The sequence below is a fragment of the Varanus komodoensis genome, unplaced genomic scaffold (assembly GCF_004798865.1).
Source record: "Varanus komodoensis strain SLA01 unplaced genomic scaffold, ASM479886v1 scaffold4, whole genome shotgun sequence".
In the NCBI taxonomy this organism is placed as follows: Eukaryota; Metazoa; Chordata; class Lepidosauria; order Squamata; family Varanidae; genus Varanus; species Varanus komodoensis.
The window spans coordinates 29,907,121-29,923,525 of record NW_025335941.1 but is presented as its reverse complement, the minus strand read 5'-3'; positions in this window follow the sequence as shown (position 1 = coordinate 29,923,525).

Here is a 16,405-nt window from a genome sequence, read left to right as displayed (position 1 = left end):
CTGGTGGGCACAAACAAGGATGGGATATGCACATGCCTTCCTGCCACATGTGATCCACCTCTGCTTTCAAGAATCCTGCATCATGAGCGGGGTGAGAAAAAGTGGGGGGAACTGGAGGAAGTGCTTGCCATATTCTGGACAAGTTCATATTTTATGTTGCATCTTTCGGACTGGAGTCTCAGAAGCTCTCCTTCCTCCCTGCCCCCTTCGTGTGTGTGTGTGTGTGTGTGTGTGTGTGTGTGTGAGAGAGAGAGAGAGAGAGAGAGAGAGAGAGAGAGAGAGAGAGAGAGGGAGAGAGAGAGAGAGAGAGAGAGAGAGATGCATCGCTTAGGGCAACCTCAAACATTTTGCATCTGTGGATTATTACTTTCTTCTTTCTCCTTGTTAAAAAAACAAAACAAAACTACATGTCTTTTTGGGATTCGTAGCTGGGTTAAGAGCTATGTAGTGATACCTGAATCACACCTGGGAATTATTCCATCTGTTCTGGTATTGGTGAAACAGAATTCAGTAAACTAAATTAATGTATCTTACTTCTGCTACATAAAAACAATGTCTTAACAGCTCAAGGCAAATGCTCAAGATATTGTGATATATTGGTAGTTATGGCCTAAACTTACTTGAAAGGACTGAGTAACAATCTGTAGGAAACCATTTGCCAACAAAAAATTTCTCCTACTGAATTATATTGAGATGAAAAGCTTCTATAAAGTAAGTGAATATTCACTGGCATGCTAACTCACTGAGACAAGCCCATTTAGGCCACTTGCAGGCATCTACCTGCAGGCATCCACCTGCATCACACATCTGGCTAAACTGGAATGCGACATTCTGAGCATACACAATTGCTAGCAGCCTGCACACCTGGCTAGCCCAGAGATCTCAGAACACAGCACGCAAACATCTGCAAAGGCAATTGTGAGCACATCTGGCTCAGTGCAAGTATGCACTTCTCAACAGTGATTAGACAGGCCTCATGACTGTAGGAGCATTCAACAAAAGGTGATGAAATGCACCTTGAAGATCTTCATGAGCCTCTGAGCTACCTGGGTGCACAGGACAGTTGCAAACAGGGCACCCATTCTCTTAGGCATCCCATGTCCTGTTTAGCCCTACAGGATGATGACTCGCATAGGGTGTTAGATTGCATAAGAAGTAGAAACTCAGTATTAAGCATGACTATACATACCTGTATTGCTGTGGACAATGAAAGGGCACTAGATAAGGTCCACACAATCATATGGATTTATGCTAGCATTTTAGGGTGTCAAATATCAAGGAACTAAAACATAAGAAAAGCCATGCTGGTTAAGACTAAAGGTCTATCTAGTCCGGCAATCAGTATACATGGTGGAAAACCAGCTGCCCACAGGATCCCTCAAGCAGGATGGATAAAAGACTTTCTCCTGTGCAAGCTCCTCAACAACTGGTGGCTGCAGGCTTGCCACCTCTGGTAATGGAAGTAGCACATAGCCAACAAGGCCTCCCTCTCATGAATCTCTGAAATCCTTTTTAAAAACCATCCAAACTGGTGGACATCACCACTTTCCATGGGCAAATCCCATTGTTAACTATATGCAGTGTAAAGATGTACTTCCATTTATCTGTCCTATGCTTCCCACCAATTAGCTTCATACGATGACCCTGGATTCTAGTGTAATAGAAAAAGGAGAAAATCTTCCTCTCTGCTTTCTCTACATCATGCATCATTTTAAACACCTCTGTCATATCCCCCTTACTTCCCTTTTTTCTAAGTTGAACAGTCCCAGTTGTAGCCAGTCCTCATAGGGGAGTGCTCCAGTCCCCTGATAATTTTCGTTGCCTTTCTCCATACTTTTTCCAGCTCACTTTTTCCAGGTACGGTGACCAAAACTGAACACAGTACTCCAAGTGGGGTCACACCAAAGATTTGTATAAGAGAAGTTAGATTTTGGTAGTTCTATTTCTATTCTGTTCCTAATTATGCCTAGCATGGAGTTTGCTTTCTTCCCAGCAGCTGAGCACTGGGCTGACATTTTCCTTAAACTGTCTACCAACCCAAGATCCCTTTCTTGCTGAGTCAGTGATATTTCAGATTCCATCAGTGTATACTTGAAGCTGGGATTTCCCCTCTAACATATATTATTTTATACATGCTTATACATATTGAACAGCATTTGCCATCTTGATGCTCATTCTCCCAGCTTGCAGACATCCCTTTGGAGCGCCTCACAATCCCTTTTGGTTTTAACCACCCTAAAAAGTTTAGTGTTATCCACAAACTTTGTCATGTCACTACTTATTCCTAATTCCAGGTCATTAATAGATAGACTGAAATGATTTTTTCAACACTCCTATCTACGTATGCTCCCATCTATGTTGTCATGTATGATTGATTAATTCAATGCAAATGAACTGTGTTTCTTACACAAACAGAAGAGTAAATTTAGGTCTGCCTTTATGGCATGCATAACTTCTAAGATCACCTTCCTTTTTCTGAACTGTCAGAAACTCAAGGCTGTTTAAATCAAATTGAATTAGCTTTATATTTACCAAAAAGGATAGTTGCCCTATTCAGGGCCATAAATATTGAAAACAGAAGTGGAATAAGTTATTTTTATTACTAAATTGTTGGCATTTCTTTTACTATAAATCCCTCATATTAAACTACATAGGAAATCATAAAATGTTTCAAAGAACTTAACGCTTTTCAGGAAACATAAGGGAAAATTATTAATTTATTGTATCATCTTCCCCAGAAATACTTCAAACACACATACATGGAACTCATACACTGGGGTGCAATGAACATGGCATATAATTATGTAATAATCACAACTAATAACAATGATTTTTACACACCACCACCATCATCATCTGTACCAATTTAAGTCCAGTTGATCACATAAGGAAAGATCCTATGCTATTTTATGGGCCCTTGAGCAGCATCCAAGGGGCCATATGATATCACAGAGTTCCCCTTTTGAGAGAAGAGAGAGAAAGGCCCTTCCCAGTCATGCAGTAACCTTGCCAGCAGTTTCTTCCTGGCATTGGAATTGCAACACTAAAAGCACTCTGAGACTGAGATTTAAAAAGAAATATACAAAAACCAGAAAGCACTTTGATGGTCAAAGAAGAATTTGCAAGACAATTTGTTGCATCACTGGTTGATACTTCCATGTCTGAGTAAAGATTGGTTCAATTAAGAGTGACTGAGATGGAACATAGAAAATGAAGATTCAGAATGCACAGTAAGTATAAAGATTGGTGTTTTGTGGACAAGTGTTCTTTTCTTGTCTTTCAGTTTTAAGTGAGTTATTCATAAAGGGTAGTTAGCATGGTTTGGACAGAAGTAGCTGATCACCCCAGTTTATGATACAATGCAGTGCTTGGCTTACGTTCCTTGCTTGGAAGCAAGCTCTATTAAAACATGCTAAGATCTACTCCTAAGTAAAGTTACAAGGCTCTGAGTTGCTAACACTGAGTTGAGAACACTTCGGTAAATAAATGGGCAATATTTTGAATGACTCAGTTGGATTGCTTTTATATGCATAAGTTAAGTGATTTTCAAATCATGGCATTTGAGATCAATAGGAGTGACTTTAATCATGTTAAGCCAAAGTAGTCCCAAACTGCAGGTCACTAGTGCAACAATGATACAGATTAAATGATTGCACCTTCTCAGCATCTATTCTGGTAACAGCCATTTTTCACCCTGTCCTTTAAAGATTTGACAAAAGGCTTAATTTGAACAGTTACATACAACTTCACCTCATAGCGAAAATTATGAAAGGGGGTTATAAAGCACCTTGGATACCTAGGTAAACAATATTATCATTAATTTGGCATTATCCTAGCTCCCTGAGTATTGTTTGAAAATGCTTCATCTTTTCCTTTCCTGCAGTTAATTTGATAGTAAAAGGGGGTGAAAAAAAGGAAGGAAAGAAGACCAAACAGTCTAACACACAACAAGCTGTTTCTGTGACAACAGAGCTATAGTCTGGTGTCTGGAATATAATTAACAGTCTTTAAGGTATTTCCCTGCAGTACAGTTGTCTGCATCATTACATCCCTCCACACACACCAGCCTGCTGGGGGCATGGTGCCTGAGTTGTATATGTTTAGTTTGCCCTGCATCTGCAGCTAACCTAAAGTTTAGGTTATGAAAAGTATGTAGAACTTAGCTAAAGTATGTAGAACTAGCATGCACTAACAAGTGTGCACAGAAGGCATTTGAGAGCATCCTCTGAAGTATTGGAAGAGGCATTCCCATTCTGACTTCATGTACAATACTTCAATGTGTACACAAACACACACACACACACTTTTACACACAGACACCTGCATCCCTATGAAGATGAGTAGAATAACCTCATTTTGTGTGGTCAGAACTTGCAAAATATTACCTGCCCACAGTACTAGAAGGACCTGCCAGTGGTTCTCATTTATAGCCTTGATCTGAAGGTTGGACAAGGCAGAATTCAAGATGTTAAGGACAAATTGCTATCAATTAAAAAGTACTTTAGTTCTGCACTATTTTATTGATTTTCATTCTGCTTATTTGTACGTTGTCTTTCATATCATAGGGCAGTTTGCATGGCAATTTAATAATTAAAAAGAATGCAATAATTTAAAACCAAAATATTAAAACAGGTTAAAGAAGCAAAGTAAAGTGCTCACTAAAATAAGAGACTAAATTAAGAAAGAGAACTCATTTAAGAACCATAGAGGGTAAAGACATTTTTTCCTGGCACAAGGTGAAACATGTATGTGTCTATAACCAGTTTGCAAGAGATGAAAAAAATCCCTCTTTGGTTATCTCTTATTTACTCTTTGATGTTGGGATGAACTTCTACTTTGGCTCACGATTGCTTTTCGGTCTGAGTCTGGTTAATTCTGCCTACGCCACCATATTGCCTCAGATACCAATTTTTCGCTATGCTCACAGTCACCTGCAGTTACAATCATTACCAGTGCCTTCAGCCTCATCCAACATTGAAAAATCACCTCAGATGAGGCATATCAGCTGATGAGCAAAACCCAAATATAAGTAGGGGAGGGACATCTCTTGCACATTACAATTTCCTCAAATAGATTCATCTGATTCTGAGGAGGAAGTGGAGGAGCAGGTGCAGCAGGTAGAGGACTTGCAGATTAGTGAGGTTCCTCAAGTAGAGTGTGAGAACCAACTTGCCTTGGCAAGCGAAGGAAACTTGTGAAAACAAGAGTCAACAGGGACAAAGTGAAAGTTCGTTGACCAAGTCAGGTGAAGTGAGTAGACCAATCATTAAGGGTCTGGTGTTCCTGCCATCTACCTCTCAAGCAGCAGGAGTCCCCTGAGGGAGTAGCCAGAAGATTTGCTCCATTACATGGACAGATGTTTCTTCCACATTTCAAGGAGAGCACTACTTTAATTTATACTGCTCTGTTTTATTAAGTTTTAATAAAAGAACTGCATGTTTAAGGTTTCACTTTGAGTCTGCTGAAAGAGAGGGAAAGCGGGAGGACAATATGTTTCCATAAGGGATGAGTGGCTAACCCCAATATTTACTCCAAGGACAAGAGCAATGTGCTAGTTTGCCTTGCACTGATGCTTGATGAGAAGAGGTCCACAAATGTTTCTCACTCCATTGCCAGTCTTACTGTTTGCTTCATGGCTCCAGATCTTCAGCTCTCAAACCTTGTGCCTTTGTCCCAGAAAAGGTAAGTAAAGTTGCCAGGTCAGGGATGAGCAGGGGAAATTGGAAACATTCCTAGCATTTGAATCTTTGACTAATCTTCCCTGAGTTTTTCTTTTTGCATATGACCCTATATTTATGTATATAAATCAAACAGGTAATTAAACAAGTAATTTATTAAAGGGCTATTTTGCAATAAGGCATTGTTTATATTTACTTTGGGAGTTTCCAAAGATTCCTTAGAAATAATTCTTCAGGAATGAAGAGATAATATAAGTATAATGCAAGCTTTTATAAGTATCTAAGGGCTTCCTTTACCTGAGGCCAAATTCCACAATTCATTTCCAGCCAAATACCCTTACAACAAGGTCCAGCTTAGAGCCACAACTTTATTTGGATTTCCAAGTTCCTCTCATTGTGGAAACCATTCTCTTCTCTTCTGGAAATCATATTTTTCTGTCCAGCTGGTATTTTCATAAATTGGAATTGAATTTACCTAACCCGGGTTCTATCCAATGATATTTGAAGTCTTTTTCTCTCCCTGGAGCCACTCAACAACTTCTACACAAACCCTTGACAATAACAAAACATGGCCTTCACCCTCTTTATATTCAACGTACCTTCACAGAGGTCCTACCCCCACCATTCAAAAGCTCCTTCATGAAATGTTGAATAAAAATAAAGGTGGTTAGAGGACAGGGAGGCAAAGATTAGTTCCACTACCAGGGTTCTGGTGATCTTACCTGGAATCTGCCTTTCTTCAGTTTGTGAACTTCCTCTCATGCTTGGCCTTGTCTTAGAAAGTGAGTTGAGACAATAATTCTGTGAATGCTTACAGAATGCAGTTGTGCAACTAACAACCTTCTTCCACAGCACATGCAGATAAAGAAATGCTGCAAGTCTTGTGTGTGGAAGAGGGACACTTTGCATAGCATTCATATGGGGTTCAATTCCTGATGAACCCTTCATGAATGCTTAGTGCATTTGCCAGAAAGTTGGACTCATGGCCTCAAGAAAGTGCGTCGGAGTCCAGGAAGCCAAGCTCAGGGAATCTGATGGATTCTCACTCCCAAAGTGGATTTTTCACACATCTCCAGCTGTCACTTCCTGCCCTGCTAGCTTCAGCCTGACTGGGTATATGGATTTTAGAAACCTCTGAGTTTAAATTGGCCCCTCACGGTATGTGTATATGTTGTGCCAATATATTTAAAATGTCTTAAACTATTACATTAAGATACAACTAAGATATATAATACTTGCTAAAACATAATATAAAACAGTGATCAAAACATTCAGAGTAGTGCAACATTATAACTAATGAGCTAGACAGCATACTCACTCAAGCATGGACTGTGTGAAGAGACTAGTCTTTAATTTGTACCTAAAGCACAGTACAATGTTCTTCACCTAAATAATGGACAGGGAGGTTGCTCCACAAGATGTAGGTCTCCATATAGATGGCCTACTCTTGGGTTTCTGCAAGACAGTGTGACCTCCTCCAACCATCTTGACAATCTCATTGCTGGACTACTAATAGTGTTATTTATCTCTTTGCCCATGTTACACAATGTAGACATGTCCGCTCTAATTTACCCAATATCCATGTCTGCTTTTCTGTTCAGCAAAATCTTCATATTATATGATCAAAATGGAAGCCTGATTTGTATGGACTATATTTCCTAGGATTGGCTGAACAGAAAAACAAAGAAAACTGAAATCATTTCAATCAGCCTTCTGCACCCCACAACCATGTATAATATGGTTCACCAAAATGGAAGCATTGCCTACTCCTGACTAGCTGCATTCCTGTGCATGTATATAGAAGCCCTCTATTCTTTTGCTTATCTTTAAAATTCTTCAACTGCACATACACAACTTGATAGGTTTATTTTTTTTTTCCGGTTAAGATGATGGACATGGGCCATTTCTCTCCAAATGCATTGTTTTTCAGCATACTTGCAAGATTTAGCTGCATGCTTGCAATTATTCCTACCACTCTGCATGCCCACACCCAACTGGGGAAGTAACTTAAATGTTCAGCTTAACTAACACTTAGGAACTGTTCAAAATGAAGAATCAAAGGTACAAGGTAGTATAATTATATATGCTCTTCTCCCTGCCCCACCCCCAATTGCCCCCCCCCCATTTTTTGCAAAACTCACTAATCTCCACTAGGTTTTTTAGCATTTAGTCAAATTCTACTGAATTGAAATGATTGCATAGCTCATGATTTAATCGGGAAGGAATTAATTAAGCTGCACTCTTAATGTATTCTCCATCCCACTTAACCAAATATCTCACTTAAACAGAAAGTTTCCTGCACTGAAAAGCTGTCTTGCATTAAAATAGTACAAAAGTACCCATTGACTATCATTTCAAGGTTGTGATTTTTCCCTCTGTAATGTCTATTGAAAATCACTATTTTGGAGGGTGGGTCCTTATGACAATTAAAATTCAATTACTCCATAAAGTACAAACTGGTTTTCTACACTAAAATGTGTTTTTAAGCTCTAAGTGCTGATTTCTTTTCTTTTCTTTTCTTTTTGTAGAAATCCAGCAAGAGTTTCATTTTGCAACATACAACTCATGGCCTTAGTTAATAACTCCTACATATTAGAGATGGGGCAAACTTCAGAATAAATTGATTGATTTCCCAAATGTCAAAAAACTTATTATGAGCTTCAAATTAAGCCTGAATCAATCCCCTGAACCTTGCTAGTTCTCACTGTGGGCTTCAGGCCAGAAGAATCAAGCTTTTCCTTTGCACAGCCCTTTCTTTATAGGAGGATGAAGGAGCATACAAGCATGATTGAAAGGTTGTACAGGCAGGAGATAACAGTTGTGAAATAGTTAGAACACCATGTTGTGAGGCTATCAAGGAACACAGCAGGTGTCCCTTGCTGGAAGAAGTCTCTCTGGACCAGTAGAATGGGAGGGAGATAGATTTGGTGGCATTTTCCCCTCCCTGCAGTCCCCTTTGCCCTGCTCTGAGGAGTTCAGAGACTGTTCGCATAACAGCAGGAGCCATGGCACAGGAACTGCAGAGAGGATGAGGGAATTGCTATCCAGGGTCTCAATTCTTAAAAGAAAGCACATCCAGCTGAATAGAGTGGTACTATTTGTACAGAAGAGTGGACACTGACTTTGTACAGAAGAGTGGACACTGTCAACTGGTCCCTATTCCACTGGCAGTACTTTTATTTGTTTGAGGGGCAATCCGTGGTCACAGCCTTTTTCTCAGAATCATTAGCCTCTTTTTACAGAAGACAGCACTCTGAAATTGGTTTTGCTGGCCTACAAGTTTCTAGTGAGTTCTGTACTGAATTCTGTAATTACTTGCAAATTGCATCTAGCTCCAAGTTTTACTTAGCATATGATGAGTTCATGACAAGAGAAAAAGCAGATATATACACACGATCCACACAAATACAGGTACTTCGACTCACAAACACCTTGGTTCATGACCAAATTGGGTCGCAAACAAAAATTTCATGAAAATTTTGACGTGGGTCGCGAAGTCCGCATTGGGTGGCGACCAAGATCGCAGTCATTTCTGCCTCCTGAGTGGGGAGATGGCCATGATCGCAGTTGCGTTCATGCAGGGAAGATGTGATGATCACAGGTGTGCTCCTGCAGGAAAGACGGGCACAATCTCGGCCATCTCCCCACCCGCCCCCAGCAAGATCTCAGCCATCTCTCCACCCCCCGAGCGTGCCCCATTCACACTCATTTCTCCCTTCCCCTGTGTGCCATATGCGCCCATCTCTCCCTCCTCCAGCATGCCCCGTTCATGCACATCTCTCTGTCCCCTAACATGCCCCATTCACGCCTGTCTCTCCCTCCCCAATGCACCCTGTTCACGCTCATCTCTCTCTCCCCCAGTGCACCCGTGATTGCGCCTGTCTCCCCCCCCCCCACCCCAGCATGCCGGGATGATGGGCATGTGCAGGGATGACAGGCACAATCTCGGTCATGCTGGGGGAGGCGGGGAGATGGCCGCGCTTGTGCTCAGGGTGGGGAAGGGGAGATGGCCATGATCTTTGTTGTTCTTTGTCACTTTGCTTCACATTTTTCTGATTTTAAAAAATGGTTACAGAACAGATTAACCTTATTTACACTGAACCTTATGGGGAAATATAACATGGCTCATGACCAATTTGGGTCATGACCAGAGTCCTGGAATGGATTAAGTTCATGAGCCAAGGTACCACTGTATACACAAAACTTCAGCAGGGGTACAGCAGTAGCCTAATGAATGGATGTCTAGTTCAACTAACCAAGTGATCACCTCCAGTGTTGCTTCATGCGGATCTTCTAAGGAGCCAGGAAATGCACATCTTGGGCATTCTTGCTCAATATGTTTGATGCACATCAGCAGCGCAGTCACAACAAGGAGAATCTTTCTTTCCCCATTGATACAGAGCAGAGGCACCTTCCAGTATGTCATTGAATTCTATTCTATTTCGTCCATACAGAGTGAAGCAGGGTATAGTCAGGGAGTTTGGAAAAGGGATCACTAATGTCCAAGCCGCAATAAGGCAACTTGGACCATTCCTCTCTCTAGACATTTTTAGGGTTTAACTGGGTAGATATAAGATAAATGGCTGTTTTCCAAGCTGGCCTATTTGATTTCAGCCTTGTGGCAGTCTGTGCAATATCCTTATGAATAGCGAGGGCCTTGTTATTCAGCCTCCTTGACCATAACCAAGCGAGAGCATGCTGTCTTCTGATGTGGGGAGGTGTAATGTTGCTGAGTACTAGTAACCAGTGCACAGGGATGGGATGCAACATGCCAGTGAGGATACACATTGTCTGGCAGAGCTGAACATCAACCATTCAGGTCTGGAAGCTGTTAAGCCACACTCTAGTGCAATATTCCACTGTGGAATTAACCAGGGCCAAGGTTGTTGTTCCCAAGGTGTTAGCATCAGCACCCCATGATGTTTCAGCCAGTCTATTCAATAGGTTGTTGCATCTCTTCCCCAGCATGATCGGATCCATCTCCCCCACCAAGTATGCCTGCAATTGCACCCATGCCCCCACAAAGCACACCGGGATGCTGGGCATGATGGCATTCATGCTGGGGGTGGGGGAGATGGCCACGCTTGTGCTTGGGGCAGGAGGGGCGGGGAGATGGCCGCAAACTTTGTTGTTCTTTTTCACTTTGCTTCACATTTTTCTGATTAAAAAAAAAAGTTACAGAACAGATTAACCTTATTTACACTGAACCTTATGGGGAAATTTAACTTGGCTCATGACCAGTTTGGGTCATGACCAGAGTCCTGGAATCGATTAAGTTCATGAGCCAAAGTACCACTGTACATTGGGGAGTTATTACACTGTAAAATATGGTTCTGAAACTTCACCATAGGCTGGTTTTTAGCATGCCTATTGCTGAGACAGAATGTGGCTACTTCTGTTTTCGATGGACTTGGTTGAAGACTCCATTTTTTGAAGGAGTCATCCACCTTCTGGAGGTCTTGAGAGAGGATATCCTCTGCTTTACTGAAATTGGTTCTTTGGACTGTAAGACTGATGCTGTCAGCATAAATACATTTCCAGGAGACAATTTCAGTCAGGTCATGACTATACAAATTAAAAGAGTAGGGGATGACACAGATTCCTGTGGTAATCCATTGTCCAGTTTGTGATATCTATTCCTATCAAAATTTGTAAAGACTTGGGATGTCCTATGGCTCAGCATGTTGTCAATTAAGGCAATGGTGTTGCAGCAAGGAACAACCTTAATTAGTTTTAGAAGTCCTTCTCTCCAGACAGTGTCATATGCTGCTGAGAGGTCAAGGAAGACAGAAACATTTTTCATTGTCTTTTGGAAACCATTCTCCAGGTAAGAAGTTAATGCAAGGACTTAGTTGCTGCAGTCAAGTTTTGGATGAAATCCAGCTTGTTCTATTGGAACTACAAATTCTACTGCAGGGGCAATTCTGTTTAGCAGAAGTTTTTCTAGAAGTATGTAGATGACACAAAGGAGAGTAAAAGTTACCCATGTCCATAGCATTCGTCAAGCTAAATGGGTAACAGTGATTAAATGTAGCTGTACAGCCCTTCTGGACCTCACACCCATGACAATCAGAAGAGCCTCCAAATAATATACATTCTTAAAAGTCATAACACTCTTTGGGTATGACTCTCAACTATTTTTAGTATATATAACAGAACAGGCACAATCAGTGTTTCTGTATCTGATCTTTCTGGAATCAATTTATCAATTTATCTCAGGAATGCCCACATGGATTATACGTCACAAAGGCAGAGTTACTTTAAAAAAAATCTATTGCAATACTATTATGGAGTTCTGCCTGGTCCTGGAGCCCAAAGTATGCTGACTTTGCATTACTGTGTACTTGGTATTAACTTACAACATGACTACAGTCACTCATTCCAACTGAAATTGTTATTAACTCAAAAAGTATCTGATGTGCACATGTGAGTTTGAAGGAAAGATCTCCTTTAATACAAAATATTTTCCATGTATATGAGGTTTTGCCTGTGCACAGTTTACAAATGCATCTCGGAAACTGTAGTGAGTGCTCCTGCAGTGTAGCATGACATTGTACTGGTTGTTCTTGTTGTTTTTTTAATGGATTGACTGCCTGAAAATGTTACATGAAGTTGATACCAGTATATAAAGGAAAGAAGATGGAACAGCAGACTCCATTTCTTGAAGTCAGAGCTGTGAAGGCAGCAGAAGTAGATACAGCAGATCATTTAAATCTTAAGACAACTCAGTGCATGTGCAGCAATTGTCCATGCTCTGATGCTCATAATCAATTCTGAACATAATAGCAAATTTGTAATACATTAATCTAGGCTCAATATGAAGGTGGGCATTAAAGATAGAAGAGTTTCAGCCAAAGAGCCAAATAATTATGAGAATCAGTGAAGTCACTAATCATGATGGCATAACTGCTACACCAGTGTGATACCAGACTTGAACATTCCTTAGGTCAAATTACTTTCTTGCTTAAACATTTGTACTAAACTCACTGTCAGTGAAAGACATCTGCAGAACAGGTGGCATCAGGAAGAACAGTCTGCTTGGAGCCAATGGAGTCTCCAAAATGTCTGGAAAAGTGATGGGTGACTGCAAAATTCACTCCACTTTTTAAAAAACAGATGTTCCTGATTTCCATTTGATAGAAACAAACACTGAGTCAAATGGAGTTTGCAACAGGAAATGCATATCTTTTATGTTTGTGATGTAGTCTATGGATCCTTAAAATAAAATGTTTCCGACAACTTGTGCCTATCTGATAAATGTGCACACACACACACACACACACACACCACTGCATACTTTTCTAACATGCACAGAAACATGTCCTAGACAATGGGTGTATTCATGAAAAAGCAAATAAGAAAACTCAGAGCAAGACTGTGAAGATAAGGGTGGCTTTGATTCTGTGCGGCTCTATTAAGTTCTCATTGACAAATCCGGTCAGGGAAAAGGTTAAGGAGGGCAAAACCTGATCATCTCTCCATCACAAGAGTACACATCTATCAAGCTGTTAAAAAGAATGAGGGCAGCAAGATATGGCTGCAGCTGGCAAGTATTACCCTCAGTGTGGTTGAGACTGACAAATAATAAAATCCTTGCCGCATCACCAATAGAAATAGCTTATGTATTTGTGACCGCCCATCCTGTGCCTGCAAGTGGATATTCTGCTATAATATCACAAAGGGTACTTGAGGGACTATTTCACAAAGGGTAAAGTGTAGTTGTGACTCTTTGAACGGCTGTGCCAAAAAGCACTAAATCTCAAGCTGGTGATAAAGTATTTATTGACGAATGGTATTTCTGAACTGCTGTATTTGAAAAGGTGATCTCATTCTGAAGCAATGATAAAATAGAAGACAGTAATAATATTTGAAAAGGGTAGCTGGGACATCCAAGAGAAAATAGAGGGCAGTGATGGCATAATACAACTGGTGCTTTTTTCTTTTCTTTTTCCAACGTAGGATAAAAAGTGTTTAACAAGGCCACTGCAGCAAAAACAGTTATCTGAGAAGACTATATCCTTAGAAACATTAGAAAAACTGGAAAAAAAATCCAAGCTTGCTAAGAGCAGTTCATAATAAATCATTCAAACAGAAGCAACAAAATTATATCTGCTTGGATAATTATCTTTAGCCAGCTATAATGTTAGCTAGCTTCAAAACTTGAGTCAGAAATGCTGGAGGCTCTTAGATGTTATTTCAAGAAAACAGTAGTTCTGGTTATATTTACTTTGCAGTTCTGCACAGAATTTCATTACTTCTTTCCTACAATTAAATTAGCATTTGTAAGTAAGAAAATACATCGAAACTGCTAATTTATTTAAAGGGACACAGAGCACAAAGATGATGATGATGATGATGAACAACTATTGCTGGTAACTGTATTTGGTACATCTAAGAAACTTAGGTTTTTTCTTATTGAGCAAAAAGACTTGCCCCCTCTCCCTGGGCCCCATCTATTGGATGCCTCAAGATCTTAGAGAGTTGGCAGGGGTTCTCTCACACCCGCTGGCCTCCATTTTTGAGGCCTCGTGGAGAATGGGTGAAGTTCCAGAGGACTGGAGGATGGAGTCAGTGTTCCCAACTTTTTAGGGTAATAGAAGGGACATGGGGAATTACAGACCACTTAGCCTTACATCCATTGCAGGAAAAACAATGGAAAGGCTCATAATAGAGAGAGATCTAGTGATGCTAGGGAGGTCGGCAGCCACACAACACAGCTTCTGCAAAAACAGGTCCTGCCAGACAAACCTTGTGGAATTCTATGACAAGGTTTCAAGATGGCTAGATGGAGGGGATGCAGTGGATGTGGTTTACCTGGATTTCAGCAAGGCCTTTGACAAAGTGCCCCATGATATCCTGGTTGAGAAACTGAGGAGTTTTGGGATAGACCATAGCACTGTCTGATGGATTAGGCACGGTTGACTGACCGAAAGCAGAGGGTAACCATTAGTGAGGGATCATTGGGATGGTGGCCAGTGACAAGTGGGTTCCCCCAGGGCTCTGTCCTGGGACCGATCCTGTTCAATCTTTTCAACAATGACCTGGAAGATGGGGTGAACAGTCTGCAGATCAAATTCGCAGATGATACTAAAACTGGGGCAGTGGCCACAACTGAGGAGCAGGTACTCCAGATCCAAAAGGATCTGGACAGACTATGGAAGTGGGCAGGAGACAACAGGATGGTGTTCAATGTGGATAAGTGCAAGGTCTTGCACTTGGGGCATAGGAATAGGTGTCATAAGTACAGGTTAGGGGACAAGTGGCTGGAGAGCTGCATTTGTGAAAGGGACTTCGGGGTGCTGGTTGACTGTAGGCTAAACATGAGTCAGCAGTGTGATGCAGTGGTCAAGAGGGCGAACGCCACCCTTGGTTGCATAGCCAGAAGTGTGGCTTCTAGATCAAGAGAGGTATCAAGAGAGGTAAAGTAGTCTATAAGATAATTAATAAATAAATGCTCACCTCCGATAATGTGATATATAAAAGACCTTACAATGCTTTCAATATTTGAATGTGGGGGAGGGTGTGTAGAGACCACCTGTGAATAGATATGTATTTGGATAGTTGTTCTGCTTTTGTCTGGTTCTTTGACATCTGTAATCTCATATATAAATATACATTTCATGTATATACATTGAAATTGACATATTTTAATCTTTGTAGCCAGAATTTTATTTCTGTTGAAAAAAAGATAATACAAACTTCTGCTTTTAGCTGGACTGTAGATTGCCTTGAGTACAATGGCTACAGGTAAATGAATAGAAAGAACCTTGAACTTTAATATATTCATTATATTATATTCTTTAAAAAGCAGTATGATGAATTTTGTACCATATATTTTTCTACAAACAACAGAAACAATCATTTCATCAGAGCAGTGAGCGCACTATTGTTTGGTAAGAACTAGAGGGCATGCCATGGAGACCCACCAGAGGTCTAAGCTATGTCAAAACTATCGTATCTCAACTGTGGGGACATAACATCAGTAACTGACTGTTGGCCTCAAAAATAAAACTGCAATGTAAGCTTTTTAAAAATAACTTTCCCATGGACCTTTGGGAGATTTCTTACTAGGCAAACTGAAAGAGGATAACTTTTGTTTGCTCCCAATGATGGGACTAGAACAATAGTACAGCTGCTATTGCAATTATCACTATTGATCCAGCCTGGTAGGTAGAATTCTAAGAGACTTAGAAGATGGGATTTTGGGGGATCAGGAATCAGTATGGTAAGCTGGGGATTCTTGTCCAGTGCAGATTTTGATATGAAGTTGAGACAAAATTAAGTAACCTCATAATGTTTGCCTCTCAACATTGGGGACCACTTTGAGCCCAAAACAGATACTGGAACTAAAGCAAACAAACAAAATCACTGGCAACTGTTATGTGCTCTGCCTTACAAATTGCATTCTATACTCCTTGCTTTCTATTTATTTCTTGGTAGCATCTTACCAAGATGCTAAATGCAGCCAGCCAGCACCATTACTGGGGCACATTGCCACTCCCCTAAGATTAATTTACTGCAGTGTGGCCTCAATGATGTAATATCTTTGAACTGGTCAAGGGCAGGCATTATACATGACCAACAATGTCCTTGAAATACTTACCTAAAATGTAATTCATTTTGAGTGGTTAGAAAAGTTGAACTTTGTTCTCAAAAGGACCAAAATGAAGTTGATGAAGATCAGTCTAAGCTGTCATATAGCAAATGGGATATCTTTTTTGGACGCA